Source organism: Schistocerca cancellata, chromosome 6 (assembly GCF_023864275.1).
Source record: "Schistocerca cancellata isolate TAMUIC-IGC-003103 chromosome 6, iqSchCanc2.1, whole genome shotgun sequence".
Classification (NCBI taxonomy): domain Eukaryota; kingdom Metazoa; phylum Arthropoda; class Insecta; order Orthoptera; family Acrididae; genus Schistocerca; species Schistocerca cancellata.
Window position 1 is genome coordinate 284,436,273 of NC_064631.1, and position 14,671 is coordinate 284,450,943.

General features: G+C 41.2%; 1 protein-coding gene across 2 annotated transcripts in view; it reads left to right on the plus strand.

Annotated features, from left to right (window-relative positions):
- Window positions 1–14,671, plus strand: part of LOC126088500 (SLIT-ROBO Rho GTPase-activating protein 1-like) — a 703,657-nt gene that overhangs the window by 419,424 nt on the left and 269,562 nt on the right. The gene's annotated exons all lie outside the window — the stretch shown is intronic.

Here is a 14,671-nt window from a genome sequence, read left to right on the forward strand (position 1 = left end):
AGAGTTTGTGATGAGGAAGGTACATGCTTTGTGGGGTGACGGTATTAGTGATTCTTAACAAAAACGTCGGATAAACATGTCCTATTCTTAACAGAGGAATCTACTGAAAACAGTGGGGGACAGAACAAATGCAGGTGATAGAAAATGGAACATTGTGTACTAATATTTTAAGTGTGTACTTTCCTCACAAAAGGTATTCAAAAAGTCCACCGTCGATTGCAATGCATTTTACTGCTCTTGTAGACAACTGTTGATCTGAGCTCATTCGTGCAGTGCTTTACTTGAGGACACGCATATGAAATACGAGCGAGAAGTTCCTCCTTTGTGACCACTCTTCCCTTGTAGACTTCGCTGTTAAGTCAATCCCACAAAACGTTAGCTAATGGAGTAATCCCAAGAAATGACCCCACAGCGACCGATCCAACGCGCAGGATATTTTCAGCGAGGTACCGTGTGACTGGCCGTACGGAATGTGCAGGAGCTCCGTCATGCTGAAATGGTCACGTCATGCTGAAATGGTCAGCGAAGACAAGACCTCGTAGCCTAAAGTCGCTTTCGTTGTATTTACATGTATCTGCTGATGGAGGACGACATGCGACTGACGCCTGTGATTTTCAATCAGCTGTATGTCAGACGCGGTTAAGGAAAGTTCATTTGAAGATTCTTGTTGGGACTCACCAATACAGTCGCCCCTCAAAGCATGTACCTTTCCACGTGACTCACTGTGTTTATCGAATTGCGGTTTTCTTTAAGTTATAGCGAACAGTAAGGTGGATTTTATGTGGTAAGTAAGTAACTCTTAACATTTATAGCTACCGAATTATAACAACGACTTGTATTTTTACGGAAATATATATATTTTCTGTGGCATTGAAAATAGCCTTAGAAAACGACTTCGACGACATAGCGTGTATGTACCTTGATCAAATAGTAAGAAGAAGAGCGCCGCAAACAAATATATTGCTTTCGGAAGAGATCCCACAAAAGTGTAAACATTTGGAGATCGTTGGATCGGTCGTTCCCGAAATACACAATTGCCTGAACGCTCGTCAGACTTGTATTGGCGGGGTGGGGGGTGGTGGAATAAAAAAAGAGGTGAACAAGGGAATATCGACGAGTGCCGCTGACATGAAATGCCCTGTAACAAGTCCCGATGAGATTAAACTTGCAATGTTGTCTGTCCGAATCGCTTTATAGTACACATCACTCCTCAAGGTAAATGTTTTGAACACTTGATATGATAGCCATGATAACAAACACATGAACCGCATCTGAGTTTTTATACATGTCTGCTTGCATTTGATTTGTGGGACCATTTCCCATGACAGCGGGTTAGTGGTTTGCAGTGCTGGAATTCTTGTTCTATGTCAGAAGATACGTCATATAGTTCACTATGACTTAGCGACAACCGCAAATTAATGTATTTACCCATTCTGTATATATTTCGGGTTGCCTGTTTAGTTCGGTACGTAATAGTTTTGTGTGTGTGTGTGTGTGTGTGTGTGTGTGTGTGTGTGTGTGTGTGTACGTACGTACGTACGTGCTCGTCCCCAAACTTAGTACTTATTGAAAAATCATTTTGTTGTGTTAAGACGCTCCTTGAATGTGAAGAGATGGGTTGGTGTCGAATCCATAATCGTCGGAATTGTTAAGCTAATTAGTAACAGCACCGATGAAAGGTGTTAACACCCATTTGAGGGAAGGGGGGCGATGGAAGAGTGTGACTTATAGAACACAACTCACACTTGAAGCAATTTTTCAACTCAACTTGGTACACATTTGTATGACTAGGTTTTCGTGCTATGCACTACTAGACGTGTCCTGTCTTTGTACTCAGAACCACCAAGCTAAGGCTCGCCAGTGGCTGCTAGACTGGACTGTTATTCCCCAATTTTGCTTTACCCTAAATATCTCGAAACGATTGTTAGGATTGGTTCTTAAAAAAATTAAAAAGTGACTCCTGATTTCCATCTGATATTCTAACAAGAGGTAATGACAACGAAGATAATCAGTCCCGCATAGGCCCATTCGTGAATGAAGGTAGTACGTATTCAACGCCAGTGAGGCCATCAAATAAATGTAACGATAACGTTTTGAGCGCTAATGAAAAGATCAGTGTTGTGGTTCTGCGTGATTTAAACAGACGGGCATACTGCCTTAGGAAACATGCACATCGCCTTAGGAGAAAGAAAAAGATGTATAACCGTTATATAAGAGGGTCATCTAAAAATAGAGAATGTTTGTTTCACCAGACATTCGTATTCGAGATAACGATAGGTAATTTATTTTACAAAATATTTTGATATTTAAGCTATTTTTTCTACATAGTGGCTGTTCAAATTAAAGTATTCGTCGTAGCGCAGCAGAAGCTTTCCTATACCATTTGCATACTCTGCTGCCGCCGTGTTATGGACATTTCCATTTTGCTTTCCACCCAAAAAAAAAACTGAATTTGGGAAAAAGAGGCTAATCACTCGGTGCTAAGGCCGGGTTGTAAGGCGGATGTTCAGAAACTTGGCACTTTAAAATGTCCAAGCAAAACATGCCTAATTGCAGCAGAACGCAGGCTGGGATTGTTGTGAAGCAGCACAGTGACGGTGCATAACAATCCACGCCTTTTGCTTTGAACGGCGCTGCGTAGTAGGTGGAGGATCAGACAGCGGGTTGCTGGTATCCCTTAGGCATAAAGTCGATTTTTAGGACTGATTTTTTATCCCAAAACACGATGGCTAAAATCTCTTTGGTGCTCATTTGCTTACATCTGTGATTTCCTTGAGGGTAGTGAATGATGCTATTCCATTGACTATCACTTTGCCAAGCCCAGGTCTTGTCAGCAGTTCAAAAATTTATCGATATCCTTGTCGTACAGTGTGTTCAAAGTGAGTGCAGCTCCCATTAGTTGCTTCTTGTATTTGTCTGACATTAGTCCAGGAACCGACGTGCTTCATACTTTTCTTTCATTGCTCAAATCACCACTAACATTTTATTGAAGAACTGATCGTGAAATTTCGGAACGCATTAGCTCTGTCCATCAATAGTGAAACGTCTGTCCGTATGAATTATTTCTTCAGTCCTTCTCTTATTTCGTCAGTCGCATATGAAGAGCGGCCTGATCGTTCATCGTGACTATTCGCCCGCCGTTAAAAGTGATACAAATTTCATAATCATATGTCTGTAAATTGAGATAGGGCCGAATTTTTCCCCATCCTGAAACACTACGAAACTCTCACTTGTAGGATCGCTAATTTTATCACACATTTTAAAATCGCAGAAAGAAACACTTAACGGCCTTCCCCAGCTCGCTGTTAACGCCACACGGGCGTCAACGATTAGGAAGGCCTATGACGCGGCGGCAGCGACGAGGGGAGAATTGCACAGCCTTTCAGATCAAAATGTTCTTGAATGGGCTCGTATTCTAACCTTAAGTCACATATATGTTTTCATTACCTGTTTTGACTGCTACAAAGTCATCATAATAATTTACGATACGAGTACGTTACATAGTAAGTCGTCAACTGAAGCATTTCACTTGATAATAAGTCGAAACCGATAAATCCTCCTGCGCCTCCCGAGGCTGAAATACACTGCTTTTTGTACAGACAACCCCTGAATGTGGTGGCAACCCGTTGAAGAGATGTGCTTGGCAGCCTGCCTACGCTACGTTCTGCAGGCGCACTTTCTCTCCCATGTTGTGCAGTAATCCTTCCAGAGTCCTGAGTTTTCGCTAGTCGTGTGGCTGTCTCACGAAATTGGCTTATTTCTTTCGTTAGTAGGTACGACTCAGCGTGATTCCCGATCTCGCCTTGGCGCCATGCCCCGACTGGCCTTAATGTGACTCGGCTGCTCGGTTTCCTGGAATTGTGGAATATCCCGTAACTGCCGGATCCAGTTAACAGAAAGAGACTTAATAAGTCTGGTTTTGTACATGCATATGATACGCTACGGGTCATACATTTTGTATCTTAATTGTGGTTTTAAATTTCGTTGTATGTTTCTCACTACTGTCTCATGGTTCATGTACACTCTCATTCTATTATTCTTTTTTACAGAACGAATCGCTTTGGTTATCATTCTTCCTTTTTCTTTTGTTCCTATGTTAGTACCCTGTTCGGTATTTAATGGATGAAAAGTAAGGTAGTAATAACGGTAGTTTCATAACGGACAATGAAATATTGTTGCAGAATAAAAATTACTCTTTTTCATGTGCCAGTTTGTTTAAACTCCGCAATGATATTCGTCGGGTACCAAAGATTAAGGTCTTTTAATAGGATCCTTGATAAAATACTACATAAACAAACTACTGAAACTGATGGCTGTTTATTTGTTGGTCGGTATGATTCTATGAAACAATCTTGTATAATTTTAGCGGGAATACACAACTGCCAAATACTTTTGATTCGAAATTGATTTACTCCGAATTGCGTTACTACATGGTACAGTATTAACTATTATTAAAATAATCGCAACCCGTTATTTTCTTTTTGTTGCTATTTATGTCACTAATAGCATTTGTATTTAAATAAAAACCAATAAAAGCGGCTGGATCCAGTTTTCACAATAATACGTAAAAAAATCCAAATGGCGTCTCTCATGCTAAGTTTCTTGATGTGTTCTACGTACCATGCGATTTGGTGCTCCTTGTTACTCGTTTCAAGAAGGCCTTTTCACACTTTTTGTCCATTCTTTTGTTAGACGTTATTTCTATGAGCGTAGAGTACGATCGCAAAGATTTCCAAGATCATACGAACGAAGTTTGTGAAAAAACTTGATCGAAGGATCAGATTTCTTCTCTCCATTATTTAACCTGAATATGCTATACTTTCATAAGTCATTACATACTAAAATGAAATAAGTTACATAATATCTTTTTTAGTTGAATGCGTAGATCCTGTAGGTTTTGTGAGTAATCCGAATATAATTTTAGGTGTTCGGTAAGGTGTTAATGGTTACCAGAAAACACAAAAAATAATCAGTGTTTCCAGAAGCCACCCGGTAAGGCTGCTGTGTGGGACATGAACACTACATGTTCATTTTGGACGCTGTTTATAAACAACAGCGAATAATGGATGTTGCCATTGTGTCGTTTCACTCGAGGCCATCGCAAAATCTATTAAAGACATTGGCTTCTTCGACACCTCCGCACTCCTAGAGACAATCTGTACAGAACACTAGAGTAAGTAAAGCCGTCCACAACTTCAAGATTGGTTTGAACAACACAGTGCTTTACTAGGCACGGGCGTATTGGCGATAATATGCGTTTGCGTTCATCTGACGTTTTGAACTGTCTCAGCCCGTTATAGTGATTTGCGAACCACAGTGAAAGTTCGCATTTTTAACAGTAACGAATCGTTACCTGTGGTGAAAGGAGCGATAAGTGACAAAATATATCCTAGGAAGAACAGAAGATTGAACCTCGGAACCTTTGGATGTGTAGTCTGGTCTTTATCTATAGAGCCACCAAGTCACACAATTAACTTATGCTGTATCTAAACGGCCAGCTATCGGAAACCAAAAGGAGAATCAAAGCAAGGTGCAACAAATCATACAATAATCTTTTAGTATCGCAAACTGCTTTCATCTTTGGAACACTGGCAAGTACACACTAACTTTAGTCACAACTGATCCCCCTCATTCTCACGAATGGGAACCTTATCCTTTTATCAAATTTCTGTTTCACTCATTTTAGTCTTCATTAGTATGGTCCCCCACTTATACTAACATTCGGGTCTTCTCGCCACTTTTCGCAGCCCAGCATCCGTACACAACACCTGCTAATCTGCGAAGATTATCTGCCACCAGATAACATGAGATTACTGTAGCAAAACCGCACGCCTTTGCTACACTAGAAATCGAACCCATGGGCGATGGGTGGTGGGGAGGAGAGAGTGAGTCATAACCCCTCACGCCCATCCAAAGAACATATTAGTACAACCGTTCATATGTTTACACACATCAATTTCCAAATATCACAGCTAATTTTCAGAGACGGGATTCGAGTCGACAAATAACGGAAATAAAACAAAGTTAGATTAAACCCTGATCTCCCGTCTACAAAGTCTTTAGAGACGGGAACTAGTGCAGATTGGGGAAACTTATGGAAGGGAATCGACCGCATCCTGTTCAAAGGAACTATTCTGGCATTAGCTTCAAGCGAATTAGGAAAGTGGCGGAAAACTTAAATCTGGAAGGGTGAAGGAGATCGTGGACGAACCGTTGTCTTCCCAAATAAAAATGAAGTCTCTCACCACTTCGCCACTACGCTTGGTCAAAGAAAAAAAGGAGGGAAGGAGGTTAGATTGCAAAGGCTTATCGATATAGGGGGCATTATAAACATACAGGAGGCTTAAGTGGACCAGAAAGATCAATGGAACGAACCATATCCTTCTACATTTACATACAAGGTGTGTTTTAGAAGGAATCGTAAATATTTTAGGAAGTGGTAGTATATGTATCCTAATTCGAATGAAACATTCCGTCTAACGTATGTTCATATTTATTAATTACAGATCTGCAGTTGTTTGAATGTTATCCAAACAAATCCTCGTAGCAGATGCTAAAATCAAAATTGAATTTCGTAATTCCACTTTTGACTTCAGTGCACTTTCAAATTCTCTCCGCAACTCCAAATGTAACTCGTCTAATGTCGTTTTGGTGCTCTTTTAGGGCTGTAATAGTATCATAATCCGAAAGTTCAGTTCGCCTCTTGCATTGTTGTTTCTTTGTAGACTTCGCCTTTCAACCATCCCCATAGATAAGCAAAAATCTGAATGGGTGAGTCAGAGACCTTGGTGGCCAGGAAACGTGACCATTTATAGCGATCCATCTCCCGGGAAATTTTAGGTTTAGATGATGTGTCACCTGGCAACTGGAATGTGCAGGAGCCCTGCCAAGCTGGAAAAACATACTAGTTCTTGTGGCTACAGGTAGTTCTTCCGATAATGGTGGAAGCCGGTCTTCATAAAAGTCTAGATAACGGGGTCCTGAGGCAGACAGGCCCAATCATCAGATTGTTTATCGTACTACACAACACTTTTACAAAGAAGCGTTGTCGAACGTGTGTGTTAAAGACATGCGGGTTTTCGCCGGACCACCGATTTGAGTTTAGAGTGCTACTTTTACCACCACCACATTAATGAGATGTACTAAAGAGACTGCATACACTACGCTTGTCGGTCCTGTATTGGACTGCTGCTACGCGGCTAGCCGTGCGGTCTGAGGCGCCTTGCCAGGTTCCGCGCGGCTCCCCCCGTCGGAGGTTCGAGTCCTCCCTCGGGCATGGGTAGCGTAAGTTAGATTAAGTAGTGTGTAAGCTTAGGGACCAATGACCTCAGCAGTTTGGTCCCATAGGAACTTACCACAAATATTCCAGAGAGGATTAACGGAGAGCATCGAGAAAGTTCAAAGAATAGCAGCTTGTTCCGTATTATCGAGAAACAGGGGAGAGAGTGTCACGGACATGATACAGGGTTTGGGGTGAAACCATGAGAACAAAGACATATCTCGTTGCGGCACGATCTTTTCACGAAATTTCAATCACCAGCTTTCTCCTCCGAATGCAAAAATATTTTGTTCACGACCTGCGTGGGGAGAAACGATCATCATAATAAAAGATGGGAAATCAGAGCTCTCACGGAAAGATATAGGTGTTCATTTTTTCCGCACGGTTTTGGAGAGTGGAATAACAGAAAATTATTATGAAGGTGGTTCGATGAGCCCTCTGCCAGGCACGTAAGTGTGATTTACAGAGTATCCTTGTAGATGTGACTGTAGATGTGTAGATTACTCTACGATTTACAATTAACCAATGGCAAAATACCAATCGTCTACTTTCGCCTCCTCCTGGAATGTGTAGAATCCGTTGTAAATGATAAGGCTAGAGGCCGTGCATACGTAATGTACGCCATGTTCTTGATGTGAAACACTGATATGTGTAGAAATACTGCCCGCGGTTGTTGAAGGACTTCATTCTACCAACTGAATAACGTCTGCTACGTAATCCACACTCTGTTAATTTGCATATTCAGATGAAATACTACCGCTGGGCACTGCATGGCTCAGTGAAAACACGAGTAAACAAGCGCTATTGAATCTGGTAATCTACGGTTTCAGCGACCCTATTCTCTAGAGACAGAAGCAGTAGCAGCGGCAACAGAGTTTCCATTGCAAAATCCGTACGCGAATCCCATATTGACATATTCAGCATTTGTAAGTACTCGTAAGTGGGGCATTCTGTAAAGATACAGTGGAATTGGCTACTACCACAATCGAAAAATTTAGATTATAATCTTAAGCAAAACAACCAAGAACTTCAAAACAAAAATAACAATTGATAAAAAAATCCGTAAGAACTGCAGTACCACCGCACGAAATAAAAAACCATATCTCTCTAACCAACTGTATCTCCGCAGCCAACAAAAACTGGGCACATGGTAAACACGGTGTGACGGGTATAAGTGCAGATGTTTCTATTGGTCACTGAGAACGATGTATTGAACAACATTAATCAGCGTTTACGTAATTTGCAGACTAAGAACTACAGCCCTTACAAGTCGTACGATTTTACGTTGGCTAGTACCTCCAAGTACATTGGCAAGAGCAAGCCATTGATGCTTATTTTCCCCTGGGCATCAAGTCAAGTGTTGAAGCGTGGACGTAAAATGGGGAGTCTATACTGACAGGTGTAGTCTACTTAATGGTGCGTTACGACCGTTCAGAAAACATCGGTTCGTAAGGTTTGTGACGTGTTAGAGGGAAAACTGTTCGACCCAGAGAAAAAGTAACCATACATATTAAAGTACCGCATATTTTTTATCTGCACCTAAACCTAATACATCCTGTATGTATTTTATTAAAATTGCCTATACTACCATGTCGTAATCTATTTACTGTCACTCCTGGACACAGTATACAGTAACTTCGTTCGAGTACTAGCGATTTTTGACCTGTTACACACACACACACACACACACACACACACACACACACAGAGAGAGAGAGAGAGAGAGAGAGAGAGAGAGAGAGAGAGAGACTGACTGACTGCTTCTGTACACACCCTAATCTCTCGCACCGCATTCTCGTGATGCGTTCGCGGGATATAGGATGATGGCAACAGTTTCTCAAATGCCGATACTCTGAATTTACGCAACAGGGTTTTGTGAAAACTACGTCGTCATTCTTCCAAGGATTGCCGTTTAATTATCACTTAAGATCTCTGTTACTCTTTCATTTGAGCTATAGTGACCTACTAGGCTCACAGGGTCTCTGAACTTATTTGGCGTCTGTAGTCATGACTTTCGGATAAGAATTGCCAACGCTGGAACAGTATAATTGATCACACTAACGTTTTATAAGCTATTTCCTTTACAGATGCATCGCATGTCTCCAGAACGGCTCCAACAAATCTGAGTCTTCCATGCGGCTTCCATGATACCGATTTCACGTGCTCGTTTCGTTTCATACCGCTTGTTAGTGCTACGCCTAAATACTTATATGATCTGACGTATGTCCACCAACAGTTTTGTGATCTGATGCTATAGGGTTCTTCCCGTTACAGGTGTTGTTTTACATTTATCCGTATTTAAGGAGAGCAAATATTGTCCAAGTCTTTCTGCCTTTCCTGAACATGGTCCAAAGACGATCCTTTCCTTTACATAACAGCATCATCACCTGACTATCTAATAGTCCTGCTGATCCTATGTGGTCAATCGTTTATATGTCCGCCCCGATAGGTAAGTGATCAGCGTGACGGATTGAGACCTGCACCAAGGCGGCCGAACCTGCTCCGTAAGGGGCCTCCCAGCCAATGACGCCAAACGCTCATTTCCATTTCCAATCGTTTATATACAAACCATTTGGTATTAGTTTTTAGTGAATTAAAACATCAGGAAATGGCAGTCGGTACAGCTAGAAAGAGATTTGAACGTACGTCCGCCCGAAAGCGAGTCTGTTGTCATAATCACTGCACCAGTTTCTTCAATGGGAACCGAACCTATGACCTCTGGCTCTAGAGACCGCGCTAAGATAATTGTCTGATTTCCAAAAGGCGTTTAATCGTCCGCAGCGGCTCTTTATTGACGTAGTCAGTCTGTCGCCTACGTCGCGCGGCGAGATGAAAGCAAGGTATCTGCTGATGCGGCCGGCAGATATCGCCGCAGGTAGGACGATACACCCATATAGCTCTCCCCCGTGCTTCCTCTCTCTCTCTCTCTCTCTCTCTCTCTCTCTCTCACACACACACACACATACACACATACACACACACACACACACACACACACACACACACACACAAAATAGCGCTTCTATTCGCTACGAGTGATGTTCGTGTTCCTGATCTCGGTTTGAGGTGCTTCGGCTGAATGCTGGCTGCAACAGATACTTAAGGCCGTGAACACTTTGCTCCTACTTGTTTTTAATTCTCGCTTTGGTTCTGTCTCTGGTCACCCCGTTGTTTATGGAACATTGGAGAGTAACTTTCTACGTTCCACATCCAAGCCCCCCCCCTCCCCTCCCCCCCCCCCCCCCCGCTTTTGTTGATCTGTGTGTAAATCGAATTACATTGACATATTTTGGAGCAATTGGATCACCTGTACTCGTGATAAAGCTTCCATTTTCGTAGAGTAGGGCGGCGCTGTGTTAACCAGTATGATTCCGAAGAACCTCAGCGGGACATTCAAGTAGTCTCGGTTAACATAGTGGTGACAGGCGGAAGCTATTAAGACTGCCATTGGTACTGTTTTGATCTTTGCTGTTGCGACTATATAGTACTTCTTGTTAATTGTTAGTGTCGCTGCAACAATAGATATTTTTTAATTTTTATTTTCTTCATTTAGTGGGGGAGTGCGTTGAACTACAAGTACCACCACAACGAACTGGGAAAGCGACGACATAGCTAGTGAAACACTGTGCTGTTCAAACCAACATTCAGGTTGAGACAGCTTTATTTACTACTTAGTTTTTCTGTTGTGAAACCGCTGCGAAAACATGCATGCAAAACAAAAATTTTTTTTATCAAAACCTCTGCGACCGCCAGCCACAAGTTTTGTTTGTGTTATCTTACAACGGAGGGTTTCATAAAATACTAAGCATTGTAAAGTGCGTTTATAACAGTTGATATCGTGTGATGCTTGCTGTGCATGAGTTGTTGCAACTTTCGGGAAACGTAAGAAATTTCGTGTACCCTGTAACATAGAAAATCACATACAAATCAACACACAAACCAAACACTTGGGAAAACAGTTAGGCAGTTAATTCCGTATACCATATGTATGATAGACTTTATTATGCGGGACGTGTCAACAAAAGAAACATAGAACAGTTATGTGCAGTCAAATTATATGTATATATGGTGGCGTGCTGGCCATTAACAGTTTTTAATGACTAATTATCTCTACTAAGGAATTCCTCTATCGTCTAGAAGGAGTTGTTAAGGAAAAACTCATTAATGTACATTTGGAAACACTTCTGCTATCGGTCAGACATTTTATTATCGTGGATGGACTGTCAAATTGTTTTGTAGCAGCCTGTGTGAATAGAGACACGATTAGTCGAACTCATCCTCTTGAACTGACCAAGAAAACGTTCCTGACGTTCGTGCAAATAAGATTGACTCTACCTTTGTGGACGTGGAAGAAGGAAATATAAATTTATCCATCTTGAAAAGGAGTGACTGTGGCAACTTGAGAATAGACAGCGGTAAAAGGATTGTCCTATCTCTGACATGTGAGGTTAATTCAGTTACTCTGTTTGTTTATTTTTCATACTTCATGTTATAAATGCTGGTTTCCACCATCAGATGCCTCTTCATAAAAAGGAAACAATTAACTATTTAGAATTAAAGGAAAAGTCTGTGAGAATATAAAAAGTCACTTAACGTATGTGAAGTATTAAACTAGCTGTATTCCCATAAATGCATAGCGAAAACAGGTCATCAGCGAAATTTTTTTTTAACCCCTTACTGTAAATATGTCCTCAATGCTTTAGCGCCGCATAGTTACTTGGTTGGTTCCCTTTTTGCTCTGTGGTGAATAAATTAATTCACGGCGGCAGAGGTAGAACATACTCTTTATCATTGCTTAAGAAAAACTTCATTACACAGAATCTTACGAAGTTCGTTTTCTGCTTTATCCAAACAGTGTATATCCAAACGACAGTGGACCAGGAAAAATTTGCATTGTTGATACTATAACGGATCGCCAGTTCAGGGCGACGAAGAAGAGAGTTACTTAAATTTTTACTTGCTCTTGGTAACAAAAAATTTGCTGTCAGTTAACACTCGTCTCGGGATCTTCGGGAGATCGTCGATTGGTTGTTTTTTTATGGAGTTTCGGCGAATCTTGACACCCTTCAGAAGAACCACTGAACAACCGTCACCCGAATGTCTCGAGACGATTGCCAATAGCATAATTGCTGAAAATGTCTCAGTAGTAGTGACTTAATAAGGTTATTGTCCTTTACATTTCTTTTTTTTTTACGTTTACCAGGCGAAGAAATATTTTCTGTATCTTTGGCTACAGCCCCCACCGGACATCAGTTTGTTATATAGTATGCATGCACAAGGTCGGGAAGATATTCTCAATAACGAAATGATCTTTCATAAGCCAATTGCTGCTTCGCACGAAGAGAGGAAGACATGCTTTGAAGTAACTTGTCTCGTAAGTGTTCTCTCTCTCTCTCATCGGCATTTTTGAATGTTGTGTTATCCCGATGTTATCAGCATTTTCGGGAGAGTGGAAGGATCCATTAAAAAATAGATTGGCGCGTGATGGGGGGCAATGTAACTCGAGGCGTTACTTTGGTTTCTGTACTTGAGCAACTTCCCCTAAGATAAATCAGTGACATACTATTTAGTGTACCACATACGTAACACTTTTTCCCGATGATACGAGAGTGATTACTACATATTCAGGCGAGAAACTGAATGATGAAACAAATAATAGTGTTTAGGAGAGATGAATTCCTGTTACACAACTGTGTAATACAATATACGTAATTTCGGCGGGGTTGGGGCTGGGGAGTGGCTTCCCACTGTGTCACAAGGCAGCCATGAGGAGAGAAGTGTAAATCATCAGGTTTCTGGAACTTGAATTGGATGGAAGGCACATACGCCGACCGACAGAAGATAAAACTAACTGCATTTACATCTGAAATTTTGCCGATTACCGATCTACAGAAATGTCCGTAAGATTGTTGAATATTAACAGCTTCATACCTTGGTGTCATATGGTACAATATTTTAGGACTACTCAGTTATCCTACAAATCATATTTTTGACTTACATAGGTACCGTTGGCATCATACATGACGAAGCTCATATAGACCATCATTTAACATGTTAACTGGTTCTTCCGTCGCTTCCTCCTAGAAAATCATAATTATAAATGAAGAACACAATAATGTGTATGTTCTGTTGGGTTAATGTATTTGATCAAGCGATTTTTGGTTAAAACACCATCCTCAAACATTTACTGACTATCGTCGTCCAAGACGTTACAATATTTGCTAACAACATTGCAAAATATCTTATTTGTCTAGACTGAGGCACTAACACCCAGTAAAGACTTCTTTGTCAGTGCAGTAGTAATCCAATTAAAAGGACAAAAGATTGAACAGTAAATAAATATGAAAGGAGGAAATTTAGAGGAACATTAACAGTAAATCCGAGAAACAGTGCCTATACAACAATTTATGTAAGTTAACAATCCCAATAAAATGAAATTACAATTTGAAAAGGGCACTCAAGAATAACTTGAGTTGTTATACGGAAAGTGATGCAGAAACACAGTAACAGATAGAGTTGACTACTATAAGCACAGAGTACAGGTATGGAGTACATAGACAATTGCAAAAAATAAATACAGAAAAATGTCAGTTCCAGTAGATCTACTGTTTCGTTAAATCTGTTGGGAATATAACTTCTTTGCAATAGAAACACCTTCACCCAATTAGTTAACACACGACATGAAAACGACCTTGTATGTGGGAGCTTTTCCTCGTCATTTCTCTTTTTTTTTCAGAAAAGTTAGAATTCCTCTTCAGAATAAGTTTCCGACGGCTTTCCGCAAGTTATTTGTTCGTTGTTTTATTCAATAAGTAATTCAACACTTTTTTTCTCGGCCCATTTCGGATGGAAGAAGTGTGGAATTTGTAGTGGGACATCGTGGAATATTCACTCTTCAGCCACTACAGATCCACGAAGCTCCGATAGGTGTCGGCACTATACGCAGCATTCAAAATGGCGTCTGTAACGAAGGTGCGTTCTTAGCAGAGAGCTGTCACTTAATATGTTTTGGCGAAAACAATAGCATCACAAATGTTCATAGGCGCTTGCAGAAATTCTACGGAGACCTGACAGTGAACAAAAGCACGGTGAATCATTGGACGAGGCGTGTATCATCATCCCAGCAAGTTCACGCTTATCTGTCCGATCCCCCGAGTGTCGACCGGCGCTGTTGGACCGTGCAGAGGTGGACGTCTCTGTTAGAAGCACTGACACATTCGTCCATCCTCTGTTGTTAGTCCTGACACATTCGTTCATCATATGGGTTACTCAAAGATGTGTGACCATTGGATTCCTTGCCGCCCAACGGTAGACCATAATGAGCACGAAGGATGATCATCTGTGCGGAACTGCTTTCGCTTTACGAGACTGATCGTGACAATTATTTGTCGG